The sequence below is a fragment of the Poecilia reticulata genome, linkage group LG2 (genome assembly GCF_000633615.1).
Source record: "Poecilia reticulata strain Guanapo linkage group LG2, Guppy_female_1.0+MT, whole genome shotgun sequence".
NCBI lineage: Eukaryota > Metazoa > Chordata > Actinopteri > Cyprinodontiformes > Poeciliidae > Poecilia > Poecilia reticulata.
This window is the reverse complement of record NC_024332.1, coordinates 562,188-582,571: the sequence shown is the minus strand read 5'-3', so window position 1 is coordinate 582,571 and position 20,384 is coordinate 562,188. Positions and strand designations below refer to the sequence as shown.

Below are 20,384 nucleotides of genomic sequence, written 5' to 3'. Positions count from 1 at the left end.
TCTGCCTCCAGGTTGGCCATTTTCTCATTGTCTTCAGACCTTCTGGCAATCTCCATTTCCAGAAGGGAGCTCAAATGTTGGATTTCTTCCATGAAGGCATCGTATGCAGGTTTTATCAGGCCTTCAGGGTTGGAGAGATGGAGCCCCATCTCTCCACTGCCGTTTCTTGGTGTATCAGACATTTTCTCCAAATGCAATTACAAAAATTGTTGATTGGGAATCTGTCTGAAAGAGCTTTGCGCACGTCTGAACTAGTCAGGGATATTGCAAGCAATGAAAAATATGCAGAGTTGTGTTACATACAATTCTGCAGTTCATCACAGAATCTTCCTTTGCTGGTGGTGTGACATCATTCCACAACCACATTTCTCACTCTTTATTCTTGTTTACATTCAAATGTAGTCTCATCTTCATTTCTCTAAAGTTTATAAAACGTTTTAGAAACCGGCCCATGTAAAAGTCTTTAGGTAAAAACTAAAGACTCTTTAGTGTTTGTGAGGCAAAACATTAGAAAACTTATTAATAATCCATATTTATAAACTCATTTCAACATCTGTGTTTATAAATTCATCTATAGTTGGTGATTTGAGCCTTAGATATTTGATGGTTTTACTTGGTAACTTCTGTGACGTGTTCACTGAACCAGTTCTCATCATTTCTCTGCACCTGCAGCCTTGAGTCAGACTGAAGGAGGTTTTTGTACGACCATAAATCACTGTGTGAACGCATTGTTACCATGGTAATCCATACAGTAATAATCTCCAGCATCTTCAGCCTGAAAACCACTGATGGTTAAAGTGTAATCAGAACCAGATCTACTGCCGTTGAATCTAGATGGAGTTCCTGAGAACCGACTTGAAGCCTGATATCTAAGAAGTTTAGAGGCTGTCCAGGTTCCTGCAGGTACCAACTGAGATCAGAACCAATATCTGAACTTCCCTGATGGTCACAGTCGCTCCAACACTGACTGACTTTGATCGTTCAGACTGAGTCAGAAAATTATTGGCAGGTGATGCTGAAAAGAGAAATGAGCAACTTTAAAGGAAAACAATAATAAGTATGAGTTCAAACAAAACTTGATAGCTAAATTTAAAAGTCAGTTTGACCCTGAGTGAGAAAACCCAACACAACCATCAGAGCTACTGGAGACGTCGTTTTGATGCAGGTTTCAGTGCCGGAGCTCAAACACACTTTGGACTTAAAGCTTGAGGAGCAGCGATGCATCGAGATCATGCAGATCCACACCTGCTGAGATGAAACAGGAAACAGAGATGATTCAGCCAACACTTCATCTAGTGACAACATTCAGGTTTTATTTCAACTGAAGATGAAATAATGTATTTATTGGTTGTTCATGGTGTCACTTTTATAATGTTTCTATGTCCCCTAAATGTGATGTGTTGTTATAAGCTAAAACACAAAATCAGCAAATATTTGACATAAAATAGATACATTGAGCCATATAAGGTTTAAATCTTTGTAATGTTACCTGTATTCATGTTACAATGATCCTCATTATGTTTCTTCTGGTATGTTAAGGTTATCAAAGAGACTTTGATCTATTTGGATTTGTAATTAAAAAATGTGTTTATTATTTATAGTTTAATTTTACACTATAGGATGTAGAACCATTCTATATTATTCTTTTAAATCATATTTTTAATTAATGTTGATATTAAATGTAAAAAGAACAACAACCTGAACACACATTCTGAAGAATATTATACATTTCATTTATTGAACAGCTGACAGATGTAAAAATAATTAACTATACTACATTAAGAAATTGTATTCAAGCCTTGGTACTACATGAAGTTAATTTTGAAACATCCATCCATCCATTTTCTTTCRCCCTTGTCCCTCAGTGGGGTCGGGAGGGTTGCTGGTGCCCATCTCCAGCTAACGTTCCGGGCGAGGGGCGGGGTCACGCTGGACAGGTCGCCAGTCTGTCGCAGGGCAACACAGAGACAGACAGGACACACAACCATGTACACACACAAACACTCACACCTAGGGGCAATTTGGAGAGGCCAATTAACCTGACATGTTTTTGGACTGTGGGAGGAAACCGGAGTACCCGGAGAAAACCCACGCATGCACAGGGAGAACATGCAAACTCCATGCAGAAAGACCCCAGGCTGGGAATCGAACCCAGAACCTTCGTGCTGCAAGGCAACAGCCCCATTATGAAACAATGCAAGTTAAAAACAATATTTTGTATTGTTTTTAATACAAAATATTAAAAACAATATATATATATATACTGCCACCCCTGGAAAAATCCCTGCCCCCCTCTTGCCACCCCATAAGTATTTTTCTAGATCCGCCCGTGACATGGGCGATGGAAAGGGGTTCAATTAACTCTAAACAGGGTGATGTTGTTGGTGCAACACGGGCAGATCTGAAGGTTTCAGAAATAAAATGGAAGTCAAGAACAGAAGAACAGCCTGAGGATACAAAGACTGACGAAATAAAACGTCAATGTCTTGGAGAAGTCCATTATATGTCCAGTCCAGTTTATGGAGTCAGTTTTTTATTTAACCAAAAATAAAAAACAGGCATGGCAACAAAGATTTTAAAGGGGACCAATTACATAAAATTCACATTGTGAATGTATTTAAAAACAAGTCAATCTGTCCCTTTTTGGCAAGAATTTAACGTTTTTTGGTGTCCGGAAAATTAACCATTTTAAATACTTCCTGGTTGTTGAGTCACTGCATCGTTACCTAGCAACCCCCACTAACCCAGCCCGCCACCTAGCAACCAAAGCAGAACTCCAGCATGTTTGAGCTGGTTTTACCACTGCATGCTCTGTACAATGGCTGCTGGAAAAACCCAGTAACTATAAATAACACCTGAGAATTTGTTACTGAAATTGGTTTAACTGAGAATTTTTAATTTTCCTGTTGAATTTTGTTTTGTCAGTCATTATGTACATAAACCATTTTCTTTTGCTGATGTTCTAAAAATATTGTCACTTGATAATATAAGATAGTGCTGCTACATTCACTTGAAAGCCAAATGGGTATAATAGGTCTTTGCACCAATTTTATGGTTAAATAACCTAAAGAACAGATTAAAAACAATAAATCTTTGTTGTTTTGCTCTTAAGTCCATTCAATAGTTTAACAACAACAAAAAATATTGAAAATGTTGCTTATTTTGTCAATATATTGTCTTTGATTTCAGAAGGGAAGAAATGGCATGAAACATGATGGCTCAAAATCCAGAGACTCGTTTTAGTTTTTTGTCTATGTTACATGAAAGGTTTTGATTTCTGACACCTCAGGGCCACCATAGAAATGCTATTTTGCACTTTTACAAGTTTAGATTAAACTGATAAATAAGCAAACCTTTTAAATCAAAAGTTTCATGTTTTCATTTCCTTTTAAAAGTCAGAGAAAACTGTGTATGGAGCTACTATAAAGTTTTCCCTGGAAAAAAAAGTTTTGATGTTTAAAGTTAAAGATAAAAGAGCAACATGAGGTCATTCTGCTTTAAAAAAAAGCTGTAATCTGGGGACAAAGCAGTGAACTTGTAACTGGTAGGGATGCAGTGTTTTGTTGTGATTGATCATTCCTCCTGCAGAGAAGCAGAGGTCAGAGCTCAGAGGACACTTTCCATAATTCAGCTCCACATTAAATTTTACACAGGCTATGATGGGGTTTCTGCTGCACATGTTGGATTAAAAATTAAAGCAGTAAGAGATTTAACTTTCCAGCAGCATCATCAGTGGGCAAACTGCATGTTTTTAGATCCTTTGCAGCAAAATGACTGATCTTTATTACAGGATGTGGGCTCAGACTCTGACATGTTTGCACCAAAACACTGAAAGCAAAAAGCCGAGTCCAGGCTCCAGATTTCCCAGGACGGCCGTGTAAAGTCGCCGTGTGTTCATCAAGAGTGGCCCGGAGTTTCTGAAGCGCTTTCCCGTTTTGTTGTTTAAAAGAGCGAAAATGACAGCAGCACAACAGAGAGCCGCTGCTTTGGTTGTTGCTCTTTGATCGCCGGCCGTGACGGCTGCCTTTCATGCCGCTTTGAAGACGAAAAGGTTAGGGAGAAAAATGCACAGGCGGCGTGCGAGTGGAAATAAAGTACAGCCACAGAGTCCAACTCATGAGGAGAAATGTCACCGCGCAGATGAGCTGAAATATTCCTACACTCCATCCCTCTGATAGGAAGTAAACATCCTCAGATTGAGAAGTTCTGAACATACTTTTCATATTATACAGTCAAAGCAACATGAGTAAGTCTGTAGCTTAATATTTATAGATGAACTGAAATAAGGTGCAACTTGAGACTATCTGAAGATTAACTGGATTAATATGAGCACATCCTGCAGATTTTCCTTTAAGTTTTTGTCAATAGAAATATAAAGAGGTGGGTAAAGTACCCAAAAATTGTACTCCAGTAAAACGTCTTCAATATATTTTTACTTAAGTAAAAGTAAAAGGCAGCCGTCCAACAAATTACTAAAGTATTTGGTAAAAAGTCTACTCAGTCATTTAATATTTAAAAATTGAAAAGTAAAAGTACTTGATATGAAGTGTATTGTTAGTCAGTAATTGTCTATGTGTGTTTTAAATTGTCTTTTTCTGGCCTTTTAATATTGACTTCCAGCAATAAGTCGGTTTCAAGGCAAAGGGGAAGAATCGTAAGAACTGGGACTGGATTAAAGCAAAACCTTCAGTCTGGTGTCATTGAAGGATGGAAGGATTTCCTGACAATGCAGATCTGGTACAGATCCACCTTTTAGATTCACCGTTTAGTTTCACTGCTCAAACATTTAATCACAGCTTTGCATCTCCACATATTTGCAACGTCCACATATTTGATTTACAGGCCTGGCTGCCAGAGTTACAGCTCCTCTATGCTAACGCTAAACCCCACGCCAACGTTTAACGAACGTATTGCTGGAAAGGCAGGTTGGGAAACGGTCATCAAGTCTCTTCCTCCACTTACTGGGACAATTGGAGGAAGCCAGTGGGTTGGCCAGCGCAGCTTAAGAACCACTGAGCGCTCTGTGTGTTCACATCAATACTGCCTCTCTGGGATGAAACAAAGAGAAAGGGCAGGGAGAAGGGAGAGAAGAAGAAGCAGCATTGATTACAGGAAGTAGGGATGTGGAGAGGAATTAAGCCAAGAGGATTGATCCTGTGATGCTGAAGATGAAGGAGGGCAGAAAAAAGGAGGGAAATTTCAAGAAAAGGAGACGTGTTCATGGTGGGTGGCAGTGGGCAAAAAGACGAAACATGGAGAGAAAGGGATAATTCCTCTGGGAATGGAGCCAGTTGGGCTGAACAATGGGAGTGCATTGCAGCTGATTAGGAAGGGCGAGGTGGGAGATGACAATATGCTTACTGCTGTTCTTTATCCGGACTCGAGCTCCACCAGTGCAGAAGGCACTCCACTCTCAGCGAGACGCTTTCCTTCCAACCAGCACCGCGGGCAATTAACCCAACCACCTGCTGCTCCCCGACAAATTGCCTCTCGTCACTGCCAATCCGACTTCAGCGGAGAAGAAAGGCAGCCAAGTTAAAACATCAAAAAACAACCAAGAAATGGTTTTCTTTCGGACCCGCAGAGGCTCATACGGATCCATTCAAGTGTGAACGGTAATAGTTTCATTACATGTGGTATGAAATGTAACAAATCTCAACAGATCCAAGGAAAGTGAAAACATCCATCTTGAAGTTAAGATCTGGACAACGGTGTCCGCGGTGATTGATGGCGGCGGAGATGTTTGAAGAGGCAGAAACTCCATCATCCAGCAGGAAAACAACAGATGGATGGGTGGACTCTTGAAACCAGAATCCCACAGAAGGATCCTGTATCTGTTCATCTCAACAGTTTAGTGGGTCGGATGGACTGGACTGATAGGAGTCAGAAATGTGTGGCATTGCTTGGGATAGTCTTCTGGACGTCATTTGCACATACAAAACTTTCCAATAAAAACATTGTGCTATTTCTAGGAGCTTAATAGAGTTAAGTGAAAAACAGTCCACTAGTTTCCTCCATTTTCTTTCAGTAAGCATGACTTTGAATTGGAAATAAAGTTGAGTATTAGCAAATGAGCAAAAGCTTCTCAAGTCCTGTAGAGATGAAAAATATAATAATTTGTAATCTATATGAGTTAATAAGCTGTTTAGTTTTCATTAAGCTTTTTAGGAAAACCAACTGGTCCAAAATTTACTCTTGTATGTACTGACTCTTTACTTGTCTGCACATATTTAAATTATAGCAGATTAGCTTAGCTAATGTTAAGATAATGCTAGATTTTGTTTTTTAGCTGTGTCTATACGTTGCAGTCTCATAGATATGAATAAACTGAGTGATAGAGTCCATCTGCAGTCCCATTATTTTAGTTTGTGGCGTTTCAGCTTGAACAACAAGGACAAGCAGCTTATCAGGAGGAAAATGGCAGTAACTCAAGCAGCGCCTCCTCTGATGGATGGACTCCAAGGATACACAGATTGTCAAGACAATATACTAAAACAGCTACAAAAACTGAGGTGTTGCTGCTTTATAAAGCAAAAAGAAACAAATATGTTCACCTTATTACGACCAAAGAGTTTTTAAGAATACTGTCAAGAAAAAACAATACCCTTCTCCAAGAGTACATTTTGTTCTGCTGCCACTAGATGGCATCAAATTCAGACAAACAACTGGATTAGGGATTAAAAACCTATTTTCTGATCTAAATATAGGAAACAGGCATCTGAAAATATTCTTTTCTCAATGAGGTTAAAGTTGAGAATCACAAATACAACGGTGTTAATTATGCGCAGCAGATTTACTAAAATAAACCCTACATGGGAACTGCTTAACAAAGCATTTCCACTTTAATTAACTCCGTTTTACTTTCTGTAATTAATCCCACACAGAGTCGCAAAAAAACAAATGTGATCTCAGAATCCTGTACACAGAGCTGTGAATGAGGTCAACCAGTTTGCTAATGCACATACTTTAGCTCTTCGCTCTCCTCTAGCTTACCAGACTGACTCACAGCCGTTCCAACTCGCCTTCAGTTTTCATCAATATATATTTCCACTTTCCTTTCAGCAGCATCTTCCTTTTTCCCTTTTAGTGCTTCTTTTTGAGAGAAAGGCTGCTAAACCTGAAACAGAGATTATTCTACTTACTCTCTGTGCCTCTCTTGAGTCAAAGGTTAAGGCTTTCAGACTCTTCCATTGTCATTTTCTGTGAAAATCTCTGAAAAGCAGCTGAAATTATGACATACTTTCAGATTTTCTTTGCTTTAACTGATTTTTTTCCTTTTTGTAAACGTGAGTTCAGTTTCTCTGGTAAACATAAAATAGATCCATACATTGGTATGTACAGACAAAAGAAAATCTACAGAAAATAAAACACAAAAATAAAACAAAATACGGAAAGGTTTTGGAGAAATTTGATCAAGCGCTAAATGGTAAATGATTGATGGCAGTTTTTGCTAATAAATATTATATACTGCTCAAAAAAATAAAGGGAACACTTCAGTGTTCACTTAAATGTTAAAGTGTTCTCTTTATTTTTTTGAGCAGTGTATATTGTGTGAGAAATGGCATCCAAATATCCCAGTTTGGGTCTCATTTGACCAGATTATCTCCCAGCATTTCACTGGATAAATGTCTAAATATTCTGCAGAAGGCCTTAAACAAACTCTAACATGCATTTACTTCAGCAGTGGAGTCTTGTGCAGTGAACAGGCATAGAAGTTAGTCTTTGTTTTACCTTTTCTTTAGTGAAAAAGAAAATCTTACCAAGGTCAAATTCTGAGAAAAATCTTAAAATTTGAGAAAATTTAAGACATTTTCTAAAATTATGTCACATCAGTTTAGAAATATGCCTTAAATTTACTGGGCAAATCATAATAAATAAGTGCTAAAATTAGTTTAATTAAGTGTAAATATGGTAAACTACACCATGATCTGCATTCAAACTGCTCGCATCCACAAATTTAGATAAATACACAAAATATTACTGAGTTCAAACTATTCAAACTGCACGCATCCACAAATTTAGATAAATACACAAAATATTACTGAGTATTTTTGTTTAGTCTCTATTTCAAATATCTTATTTTACTTAAAATTTGACTTACAAGTAACTTTTCAGCAAGATATAACAGCTTATTTTGAGTAAATAAATCCTTAATATTGATGGAAAAATACTTGTTCTTTTGGAAGATTATTTCACTTATAACAAGACATTTTTCCCACAAGTTAAAGAATTTTTTCATAAAGGAATTAACTTCCTATTTCTTGGAAGTTAATTCCTATTTCTTGGAAGTTAATTCCTAAGATATTTGCAGTAGAAACTAGACCAAAATATTTGTGTTTTTTTGTGCTGAATTCAGAACCTTGTACTCTCTGCAGAAAAACAGACAAACCTTCATTTCAAGACGAGGTTGTCGACTAAAATCTGGTTCGCATTAGCTTTTATACAATATTCTCTGCCAGAGGGAGCTAGTAAACATCAATCCTTTACATCTGGTTTGTGATTACAGTATTTATCTGCAAACGCACATAAACAGGTAGAGGTTAAAAAAAGCTGCCCGGTTCGTTTTCCCTCACATCGCCTCTCCGCTCGGCTGAGGAAGATGTGCCTGTTCCTCTCTAACCCTTTATCTCTATTGTGCAGTTTGCAGAAACCCCCCTGACGGACCTCGTCCACACCTAAGGCCATACATGAGTGGACAGCTGAAGAAAAGAGGGAATTTTTAATCCAATATTACCAGCACGGTGGCACTGCAGTGGAAAATTACTGTTTTTTGCATGAGGGAGATCAAAGTCATTGGCCGTATTCTGCCTTTGGTGCTTGGGATTAAAGTTCCCCTCTTTGCATGGGCTCCTGATCGCACGCCAACATCAAAGCAGCGAGCACAAGCATCTGCTCTATCAGAGGAAGTGATTTGTCAACACACTCCTAACAAGGTGCGTCCCTCAAAACAAGGAAGCTGGGTGGGAGAAGCGAAATAAACCGCGAGATAAGAAAAAATAAACTTTCTAGAAGTTGGCAGGCAGCATCTCCGAAGGCTTAGCCAAGATCCAGTTGGCAGCAGAGAGCCTCTGCAGAACACAGATGGATTAGAAAGCGACAGTCCGAACCATGCTAGCAGCCGTCAGAATGACAGATGTGTCGCTAAGGCCCAACACATGCTTTATGAAGGTCTCGGATTAGCCAGAAGTCTCCAGCGCAGAAGGAACCGCCTGCATGTGTGTGTTCGCTTCACAAGATTTCATCTCATACTTTTAGTTTAGCAAGGCTTGAATGGAAAAAATAACCCAAACTCAATCTAAATGGTGAATTTTTGCTTCATTTTAAGCGAATCCCTCATTTACCCAACTATGTGACAGCACGGATCCCAGCTTCATGAATTTAAACATCTATTTACAGGCAATTTAATGTAATATTTGCATCAACTTTACAGTTTTCCATTAAAGGAAAGTGAGACAGGTGACGGAGGAAGCTGGAAAAGGAGCTTTAAAAAGGGAGAAGTCATTAATTCAGATGAGTTGAGAGGTGAAATGAGTTTTTCTGTCCTGTCATATGAAGCTGCTCATCTGAGTGTGCAAGCAGAGCAGTTTTACGGAAAAAAATAATGACTTTAAAACCATCTTGAACTCCAGAAATGGCAAATGGGCACAAAAAACACTGACGGCGAGGAAAATGAGACCAGACAAACAATGAAAACGCCGTGTTATTGTTGGTGGACTTCCAGAAGCGCCGGGATTTTGGCCAATGTGATCAAAAGCAGAACATGTGGATCTGCCAACTGTGACCTGCCGGGTTTAGCATCATTCATTAGCCGTGTCCTTTCTCATTAACCAACATCTGTATCTTAATTAGGAAGCAGAAGACAGGAAGAGGCGCAGGTGACGATTTCTATCAACCTGAGTTTGGGCTGCTAAAGCTGCTGCCACTGTAACAGATTTTATTGGACGATAAATTGTCTCAAAAGTTATTGCGATACAAGATAATATTGTTGGAGGTGCAGAGGGTGAAGACGGGGTTGTTTTTCAATTTCTGTCGTCTTTTTGTTCATTTAGACAAAACAAACAGGTTTGTAACTTTTACATTTTAGTCAAACTCTGCACAGGTGTGTTCATATATCACAATCAGATGGAATTACTAGATTATTACAAAGAGTTTAGCGACTATTTTTTCAATAAAAGCGTAGTTATAGACAAAAAATATTTGCATTTTCTCATCTTATAGGGAACGTGTATAATTTTGTTTATTTTTTTGGCTTGTTTACTCCTTTGAGTCCAAAGTTAATTAATTGCTAACTGAATTAGTTGACTATCATTAATTATTTCAATAATTTATTAATTTAAGTCATGGTTTCAGTCGTAACTGGGTGCATTTTTGAACATTGCTGATGTCTTCCCACCCTCAAAACATTTATTTTTATTAACATATCAAGATGTTTCACTACAAACACATTGCTGCTGTTAATTTCTTAATTTATTTCAAATATTAAGCTGGATTTAGGTTTTGCTCAGACCGATTCTTTTGCAAAAAGCAATAAATCAACTAATCGAATAATGAATTAAAACAAATGTAATAATTTTTTCTCATTCTACCAAAATCTTAATAATAAAAGTCTTCAGTTTGGTGCTACAGGCTCAACTAATCGTCTCTATTTATGCGTTACCTGAAACCTGCATGTCCTGCTGCTTTGCAAACCTCAACGCTGAGCGATGCTGATGGTAACGAAATGCCACTTTGGTCGTCTCTGAGCCATCAGTCCTGGTGGATCCTCCTCTTCCTCCTCTTCCTCCTGCTGCACCGCTTCATCGACGTTCAGTCATCCTGACAGATGCTTCAGTCACCTGGGATTAAAAATGAGGCTGATGTGACGAATCGCCTCCTTTGTGAAGGGAACTGTTTTTAAAATGACCCAACAAATTGTAAACGGCAAGAAAACCACAGTAAAATTTACTGTAAATTGAAAGCAGCTGAGGAGATTTTTTTGTTATTTAGCTTTCGAGGCGAGGTCAGTTCCTCCAGAACGAATCAGCTTGACTTATGATGTTCCACTCAAGGCTATTATTCTCTGGGATTTCTTTTTGGATAGTCCTGTTGTTCTTCAACCAGCATGTAAATTCACTTTTCGTCTTTAAAAGTGGCCGAGACCTTTACCGCTCGTTACGCTTGCACTTTCAATCTCCTTTTACTGTGAGCCGTCTAATAAAGCGACATCAGCATAATAATAGTCTTTGCAGAGACATTTAGACTGAACTGCCCTTGGGTGAGATGTTCCAGCAAACTTCCTGGAAAACTGCTTTTAAAAGATACACTGCTTAAGCTTTTAGACCCTTTGAAAAGCCTTCGCTGAAGTATAAGGGAACATTACCTGCTAAGTAAAAAAGGAGGACAAATACCCATCATGCAGTTGAATTAAATTATTATAAAACGAGGAACATTTCTTTGCTAGACTAAAAAGCTGAGCTGTGTTTTTATTTTATGAAATACCAGGAAGATGAATGCGGCATTTAGAAATTCAAGGTAGATTTTATGCCTCCTTATTCAAATATAACAGGCGGCTGTGTGAGTATTCCTCTGAAACAGGTCGAAACAGGTCTTTCTCTCTCAAAGGTTTTGTTGCCATTCAATTTCAGGTCTTTTGTATAAACTACACATATAAGGGACTCTTTAGTCAAATAAAACAAACTGGGGAGGAAAAATGAAAAACACTTATTTGGACTGAATTCTTAGGGAAACTTGGCATAATTCACTGTTGGAGAATTTCTTCAGTTTCCTTTAAACAGCTGATAAACCATCGCTACAGGAATTTAAATCTGCAGACCAACAGATAAGCGTCAGTAACACGCCTCCTTCTGACACCCACCAACCAATCCAAAAGCAGGAAATCCTCACTTCTGGGAAATTTATCATACAAGGCATGCAAAATATCCGACTTTACACTATTTTCACATAAAAGCCATAAAAAAACCTGCTCAAAGCACAGATGACAAAATAGATTTTTATATACTGCTTGTGCATCCCCCTTTCTTCTGGCACCCTGGGCAACTGCCCGTATCAAAAACCGCCACTAAAGGTCTAATTACGGTGTCACAGAAGGCTCAAATAAATGCAAAAACCACAACACAAGGAAAAATCACAACACAACAACAACAAAGAGTCACAGCACTACAGCAAAAGATACACAGCGCAACAAGAAAATGTTACAAAGCAACAATATTAACAACGCCACACAAAGAGTCACAACACAACGACATGGAAGTTATGTTAGTTTCATAACGTGGATGGATGCTTTTTGTTGATGCGTTGTGATTATTGTTGCACTGTGGTTTTGTGTTGTTTCGTTGTGGTTTTGTGTTGTTTTGTTGTGGTTTTTGCATTTTGTTGATTCCTTTCTTAGCCTCAGTAATTAGCAGTTTTACAGGTGCAAAAAAAGTAAATTGGTGCAACCAACAACACTTTACATCGTCTGTGTGAGATTTCATTAAAATATGTATTTATTCTGAACCTTCAGACACAAATTAAAGAAATTAATGTTGGTCTCTAAAGAGTCAAAATCATTTAAACACCTGAATACAGCTGGTTTAGATGAAACAGAATATATTTATGTAACCACATAAAACCATGAGTACCTTGTTTATTTTCCAATTGTAAAATTGCTCGACACATACAGGCTGCACCGCAGGCTCGCAGAAAACATTGTTTTGTATCCATGTGGCTGTATTTTTTCCATTTGCAGAAATAAACTCCCAGAAAACTTGTGATGGGCAGATTTCTGGCAGCAGCAACATGTTGCGTCAGTTTACAGACTGGAGTGTAATAGACCCGTGTGTCATTAAGCAGCCCATTGAACTGGCTAATAATATGACTTACATGACGGAGGCCAAACACTGAATGCCAGTGAGCTTCTCATTCAGTGTCTTTCACAGAGTGTGTTGGCAGACGTTGGCCCTTCTGACTGGAAAATACTGCCAGGATAAATTATTACACTTTTCTCTAAGCTTCTGGTCTCCGATGGCTAGATGTTTTCAGAATAACCATGAGCTGCAGGTTGGCCAAACGCCTCGGTGAGAATAACGCATAGTTCATTCAAAGAATGGCTCAGCGATTTTCCCCGGGCATGTTGTGTGCGGCGCGTAAAAAATTTAAAACCAACCGCTTGAAAGGAGCTGCAGCTCATGATTATTTTAGTGAGATTATTGACGATTTATCATTTTTAACAATGAGCAAATTCAGCAGATTTTCCATCTGACCACTTAAGCTGATTTTTTTATGTTGAAAATGTAAATTAACAAATAATTCAATTCCTTTAAATAAAATAAACAAATGATACATCTGCGGCATTAAAAAAAGTAGATTTTTTAAAATTAGGCGAAGCTAAATGTCCCTCTTGATGAGAACATATATACAAAGTATATATATATTTTTTATCTTCAATTCAAAATGTATGTAATTTTTGTACGGTTTTGGCTTAATTAAATATCTAAGGGTGGTGTTCTATCAGCAAATTAGCTTTTTTGAGTTTGCATAACCATATTAACAATTAATCGATTACAAAATTAGTTTATTACTTCAATAATCTAAGAGTCGCCAGCATCAGACAGATTTGTAAAGATCCCATTGTGAGTCAAATTAATGCCCGAAACTTGAAGCCACAGAGCATCTGTCTAACCTTCAGTTTATTTAAATAATGTCAAATCACAAGAAATATCATCTTTGTACAAATACACCAAATATTCAATCATATATGTAGATTAGAGTCAGTTATGTGTATTAAAATGCATTAATAAGCTCAGCAGAAGCCGTCCTAGCGCTACCACAGAAGCTAACTTACTAAAGCGACAGCCAATCAGCACCAAGGAAATTAAATGGCGCTTCTGGATTGGCTGCTGAAATTTTGAAGGCTAAAATTTTGGAAAAGTACAAAAACTTTATAAAAGAAGGCAGAAGAAAAACTTTTCCAAATCAGTTTTTACAGTAGCTAATGGACAGAACAAAGCTTGTGTATGAACAAGAGGCCTCACTTCAACAGAAATTGTAAGATGTGTTTCTGTATCTTTAATTCAAGCTGTGGTTCAGGACAAATTTAAAGTTATTTTGTGAAGATTTCAGTCAATAAACTTGTAACTGGACCTGCATAACCACAAACTGACAGAAATAATCCAGCTGACTGAACTTAGCTTTTTAAACACGATGCAGATAAGAAATCAGATAGTGATTTAGTAAACATCCTATTTATTTCTTGTGAATACTTTCATGGTTATTGCACTTATTAATGGCTGTCTGAGCTTGAGTTCGGCTCAAACTGAATCAAATCCAACAGCCGAACTCTAAAAGCAGATGATTAGAAAATAAAACGTTTTCCTCGAATGAAAAGAAAACATTTTTTAAACAGAAATAATTTTGTGCGTTTAGCTCTCCTTGACACTCTGAAGCTGCCAAATGTTTTAAATATTTTTTATTTTCCTGCTGCACGTCACATTTTACAGACCATCTGGTGTCGCGCACAAACTGGACAAACTGGGGAGAAAATGTCACTTAAAATACAGGAACTATTTCCGACTTAGTGGTGATAATTAACACTCTCTACTACAACATATGGACAGAAATATAGGTACGGAAAATAAATGCATTGGATTTGCACAAAAGGTCAAAGTATATTTAGATAAGCGATTAATCACACAAAGTGAACATGGTATCTCTCTCTGTGGAAAATATTAGATGCAAGCGATTTCTTATTTAAATAAAAATACTTTAAAGATTGTAAATAAGCACAGAACAAGACGACAGATGAAGAGCAGGAAGCAACGCTTTGTGTTTGGACTCTGCATTGATTTTTAGGAAAACTACTTCTCTGGACTTTTAACATCTATTCCTAAAAATAAAGTCAGAAAATTTCTCTGATCCACACAAGACAAAAATTATATACAGATACAAAATAAATGAAATCAATCTCCACAATTTTCACTTTGAATAATATTTTCTGAAGGTAAGTTTTTGTTTACAGAAACTTCATAATCCATTTTATTTATGATTTTGGTTGTAAGTGGTTTTTATTTCTGTTTCATTGATTATTTTTGGTTGTTGGGTTTTATTTTGGATATTCAAAATATCTTGCAAACTTGGTTTACTTTACCATTACCAATATATTAGTTGAAAATAGTCTCAAAATATTCCTGTTTAGTGCAATAATAGTTACCAGGACAATTTAACATCCAGCAAAATGTGTTACCATGACAGAACTATGCACACACTTTGACAAAGTCAGCAAACATCTGGTATGTTTACAGCTGAATATTCGATCAAATCATTGGATCTGAGAGATTGTTGCCTACTTCATGTTGCCAGACAGGTACTATGAAGTTATTTCTCGATATTAAAGATCTGGGATTGATTAGCCAAGTTTTTTTAGCGTAGCACATTTCAGGAACAAGCCTTTTAAGTCATAAAAACATAATAAAAGAACCAATTGTGAAACAAGAAGAAAACATTAGATTCAGTCAAATATGTTGATCAATGCTCTGTTTATTACCAAGTTAGCTGAGATTAAAACAAACTCTGTGTTTCGACCGTTTTGCAGTTTGTTCCAGATTAGAGACATAGAAGCTGAAAAAATGTATATTAATTCCTGATTTAACAAGGAGAAATATTACTTTCTCACCTAGAAACATATAATTTCGCATACTTTTAATCCCTCAATGAATAAAATCAATTTAAAAGTGCTTTTTTTAAATATATATATATATCTACGGTTGTTTTCTTTGTTGAAACAATAATGGCGTAATAATAAAAACAGACTCTCTGCAGTGTTTGTTGGCAACTCAAAGAAGTGATAACAGTGAAATGGACTCCAGAAGGTCAGTGAGCATTGCCAGCACATTGTGGCTGGAGGAGGAAATGGAGAGGAAATGGAGGATACTCCTGCCGGCCCGTCTGACCCGCTGAGATTACCAGCAGTGGAACAGCGTCGTCCATTTCTCTAATAAGACACAGAAAGGATACGACCCGACTCGGGTCGTCCTGCTGCCCCAAACCAACAACAAACAGTAAAATACAAACATCCAGAAGAAAAGCCTTTAGGTCACAAACCTCCTAACTAGAAATTTCCTCACAATAACACAACCTGAAATGAAAACATTAGTCTCTTAATTATTGCTGACTTCTTTGTTCATTCTAATGCGATTCTTAAAGTGTGTTTTAAGCTTTCCAATGGCGTCAAACAATCAAAAAAGAAGAATTTGTTCTTTACTTTATTTATAATTTAGAAGCACAAAAAAGAAAAATAGACTTTGCAGAAATAAAAATCCTCTTCTGTGCCATTAAATATGAAAATAATCCACCCATTTCAATCAACTGCATTTATCTGTTGTTTTTTTATTTAATTAATTGAATCATTTTTAATTAAATACAAATAACAATAGTTGTTGACATAGGAGAGAGTTATAAGCAAACAAAGTTATAAAAACCAAACAGACTCGTTCGTGATATAGAGCTGTTCAAAGAATCGAATCGTTCCTGAACGACACATCAGTTCTCTCAGACGCCTCTGGTCATATAAATATTCTAGCATTATTTTCTTTCCACCGATATGTTCAGTTTTTTATTTGAGTTTTTCTTATCCATTATTATTTTTAAACACAATCCTTTAATAAGCTACCTGTATCCGTCGCAGTTTGAGGAAATAAACGGTTGTTTACATGCAGTACCTTGCGGACCACTAGGGGGCGCCTGTGGGAACCACAGCGTTTATCTTGGCTTTAAATCTGGGCAGTCCTAAGACTTAAATGCCCCCTCTGATCCCTAATGGGGGGTAAATTGACTGGCTTTGTTGGTACAACAGCGCAGATGATTTCTTGTTGCGTAATTGGCTCATTTGCAAAGCGATGGAGCGCATTCAGAGACGCAGAAGTGTCTTCACTGGAAGGGAAAACATGAGTGCACTTTGACTGGAGCCTGAACAAGAGATGCTCCCTCTGTAGTGGAAAAAAGAGACAAATCTGCCAATGTTTGGTAAAGTGAGAAAAGTTTAAGGAGTAACCTCGAGTCATGTATTCAGTGCTTGTTTTGTCGTGATCTCTTGAGGAAAGGAAAGGAGGTTGAAGTGTCCAAGGCTGTTTGCTTATTCATAGATTTAAGTGTTCCTTATTTAATTAACTAATTTATTCAGAAATCCCTTAAATTAAATATGCAATAACAATTTTTTTTTGTTGCCACATGAGATTTTCCTTCCTGGTAGAAAGCAGCAACATGGATATCAGCTTAAAATTTAGCAAACAGGCAGCTCCATGTTCCAAAACTGGTTGTTGACCTTCTATCTTACAGGGTGTGAGTGAATAATGAGCTCTCTGGAGAGCAGCGTGTGAAGAATACATCTGTTTAATGTTCATTCACATCTCCAGAGCGAGGAAGAGAGGGAGATCGATCCTGCTCCGTTTTAGGATTAGTCATTCATTTTAACAATTTCTGCGGTTTAAAAAACTCCCCAAAGAATCGATCTGCACCTTAACCGTATTTGATTTTTACCACTACAAACACTGGATGTTCTCCTGCATTTAGTGGAGAATACCAAACATTTATTGGATTCATAGACATTCAACAACAAGCAACAAATGCCAGTCCAAAGAAACCATCATACTTCTGCTACCGTGCTTTAAATGTGTGTTCACACCAGTTCTGTTTAGTCCGCTTTAATCAAACTCCAGTTTGTTTGTCTAGGAAGTCCAGTCCGCTTGGGGAGGTGTGAATGCTCGATCGGACTCTAAAAAAGCTAGATCTGGTCCGCCTAAAAACCTCGGTCTTGGTTTGGTTGAAGTGAACTCTGACGCGGTTTGAATATCGCTCCAAAAGCAGGAAGCTTTAGTTTAAGCAATATTTTGTAGAAATCAGGTAAGAAATAAGAGCATTTTGACCATTTTGTGACAGATTCCTGCTTTAGTGGAACAGTCTGGTTTTATAGACACGACTCAATGACTCAGAGTAATGGCCGCCTGCTGGAGCGTCGTTAGCATTAGCGGCTAATAGGCAATGTAAACCAGTAATGTATATCAATGGAGAAATCTGATACTGCTCTGTTTTGGTCTACATTTTGTGAAGCAGGAAGTTGCTCTGGTCTTCATCAGAGGTTTTGTGTTCCTTCAGTAGTTCTTGGTGCAGCGCCTCCACAGGTGAGGAGGGGAACAGTTTTTTCAGATAGTTTGGATTGTTTGACTCATTGCAGTGTGAACGTGAATCCAAACCAGCTGAAAATGTAACAAATGTTGCAACTTTGGTCCCCATTAAAATCGAGTCTACCGGACTATCAGGTGTGAAAACACAAATAGTGGATTAAAGTTAGTTCTTTTTAGTTACAACTTTGTTTTTTGTTTCTAAATTACTCTTGGATGTTGTCTGGGGAGGAGAACAAACATCTGATGCAATGCATAAAAACTCTGAATATTGTCAGGATGCTGTTACACAGGATCTTACGAAGAGACTGGATGCAAAACAGGCATGTTTGATTAAGCTGAAACGCTAGAAATGGAGTAAAATTTACTCTAAATTAGTACAAAAGGAAACACAGATATTTAAAATGGTAACAGTAACATAAAAGGTGCAATGGTTCATGTACCAAATGAACCGTTTATACAGGATGTTTGTGGGACAATTTAAAACGTGACAAAAGTAAAAATAATTAATTTCCAGGTTTTAGTATTTCCTGCTGTTTAATAATATTAAGGATCTCAAGAAGCTACAATGGAAAAAAAGGAGGATTGAACTTTAATTGTTTTTCAACAGCAATAAGGTTCTGATTATTTTTGCAGAAACTCACTGTTCTAACGATTGGATCAATTTCAAACGTTAAAAAGAAGTGAAAACATATTGTGAATCATATTTACTGAGCTGCAAGAGAGCATTTTTCAGCTCCTTGTGCAGAGTTCTTAGAAAATGTTACCGCTGCCATTCTCTGAAGTGCTTGAGAACATAATTAACGTGTTTCACATTTAGACTCAGAAATGGAGCTGCAGTGTTTGAGCCTGACTGAGTTAAATGGGATGAGATCAAATGAGGAATCAGAGGAATCTGTCTTTCACAGAAAAATTCATGCTTGTGATTCTCACATGACGTCGTGGGCAAAAGATTTCTGATGTGTGCAAATACATGTTTATGTTTGGCAAATAACTTTTTAAGTTCACGAGACAAAAATTTGTTATTTAATTTTAAAGTTTTTTAAACAAAACGATTTGTTTTTTTAAAAAAGGGAATCATTACAATTCCAAAAGTTTTGATTACAATTTTATTTTACTTAACTGAGGTTAGTTTTTTTTTTTCATTGAATAATTGGGAAATATATTTAACTTCATACTCTGTGAACCAGACCCTAACCTTAAAGTCTGGGTTGAGTTTTTTCCCCTTCATTAATGACACTTTTATTACATTCATTATATCTATCATGGTAATTCACGGTGAGTTATTTYTCATTCTAAATGAATATCCTTGTTGGACTTTTATTTAAGTGTTATTCTCCTTCAAGATACATTTACCTAACGCCTGAATAAATGAAATGTACATTATGCAGCAAAGGAAATTAGAATATTGGACATATATCCATTATGGAGATGATCAGTTTAGGACGGACGATGTGCCCTTATTGCATAAGTGATACTGAAGAATGACTGATATCATTAAAGATACAGGGAAGAAGTTTTTTTGTTATCTTGCTTTTGCTAGCAAAGTTGTTAGCTAGCAGCGAGCTAATAGAGCAACAACAGCCTAATGTCTGTATAATAAAAATACTGAATCTTTAGATAAGAACAGTTTCTCCTCACCTGTCTGTCTCCTCCCGCTCAGTAGTTCTTCAGAGAAAGGCAGATTCAGAGGCCTGTCAGTGTCTGTTGTATTTCATTACCTCTCTGCTTAAACCGCGACTCCGAGCTGAAGCAGAAACGATACTTCAACGATTTCCGTCATCTGTCAAGTAGCAAGTTACTCCACTTTATTCACCAAAAACGTTTTTTTAATTCACCAAAAACTGTTCTGTAATCTGGAACGTTCGCTACGTTGAGCTCCAGTTAGCCGCCTTATCGCACTGCGCGAGAAGCAACTGCGTCATGCGTCACGGGCAAAAGGTCAAAGGTAACAAGGTGACCGGAGGGCTTATTATGTTGTACAAAAAAAATAAAATAATAATAATAATTTTAGTACATGTTATGTGTCAGAAGAGGGCTTAGAAAATAATAATAATAAATAAATAAATAAATAAATAAATAAATAAATAAATAAATAAATAAATAAAAATTGACCAAAAGGGCACTTGGGGGCAAGGAGCAAAAAGGGCAGGTGCTCAAGCACCCCCAGCTGCCCCCTCTGCACGTGCCTGACTGTCAGGTTAATTGGCCTCTCCAAATTGCCCCTAGGTG

The 20,384-nt window shown here is 37.3% G+C and overlaps 1 long non-coding RNA gene across 1 annotated transcript in view; it reads right to left on the bottom strand.

The window, feature by feature from the left end:
* Positions 1–19,830, bottom strand: part of LOC103476736 (uncharacterized) — a 48,005-nt gene extending 28,175 nt beyond the window's left edge. Inside the window, exons 1-2 of the long non-coding RNA XR_535545.2 lie at positions 19,794–19,830; positions 10,658–10,835 (exon numbers count right to left, since the gene is read on the bottom strand). This is a non-coding gene — a long non-coding RNA (uncharacterized LOC103476736). The remainder of the gene's footprint in view (positions 1–10,657; positions 10,836–19,793) is intronic.
* Between the last annotated feature and the right edge of the window lie 554 nt (positions 19,831–20,384).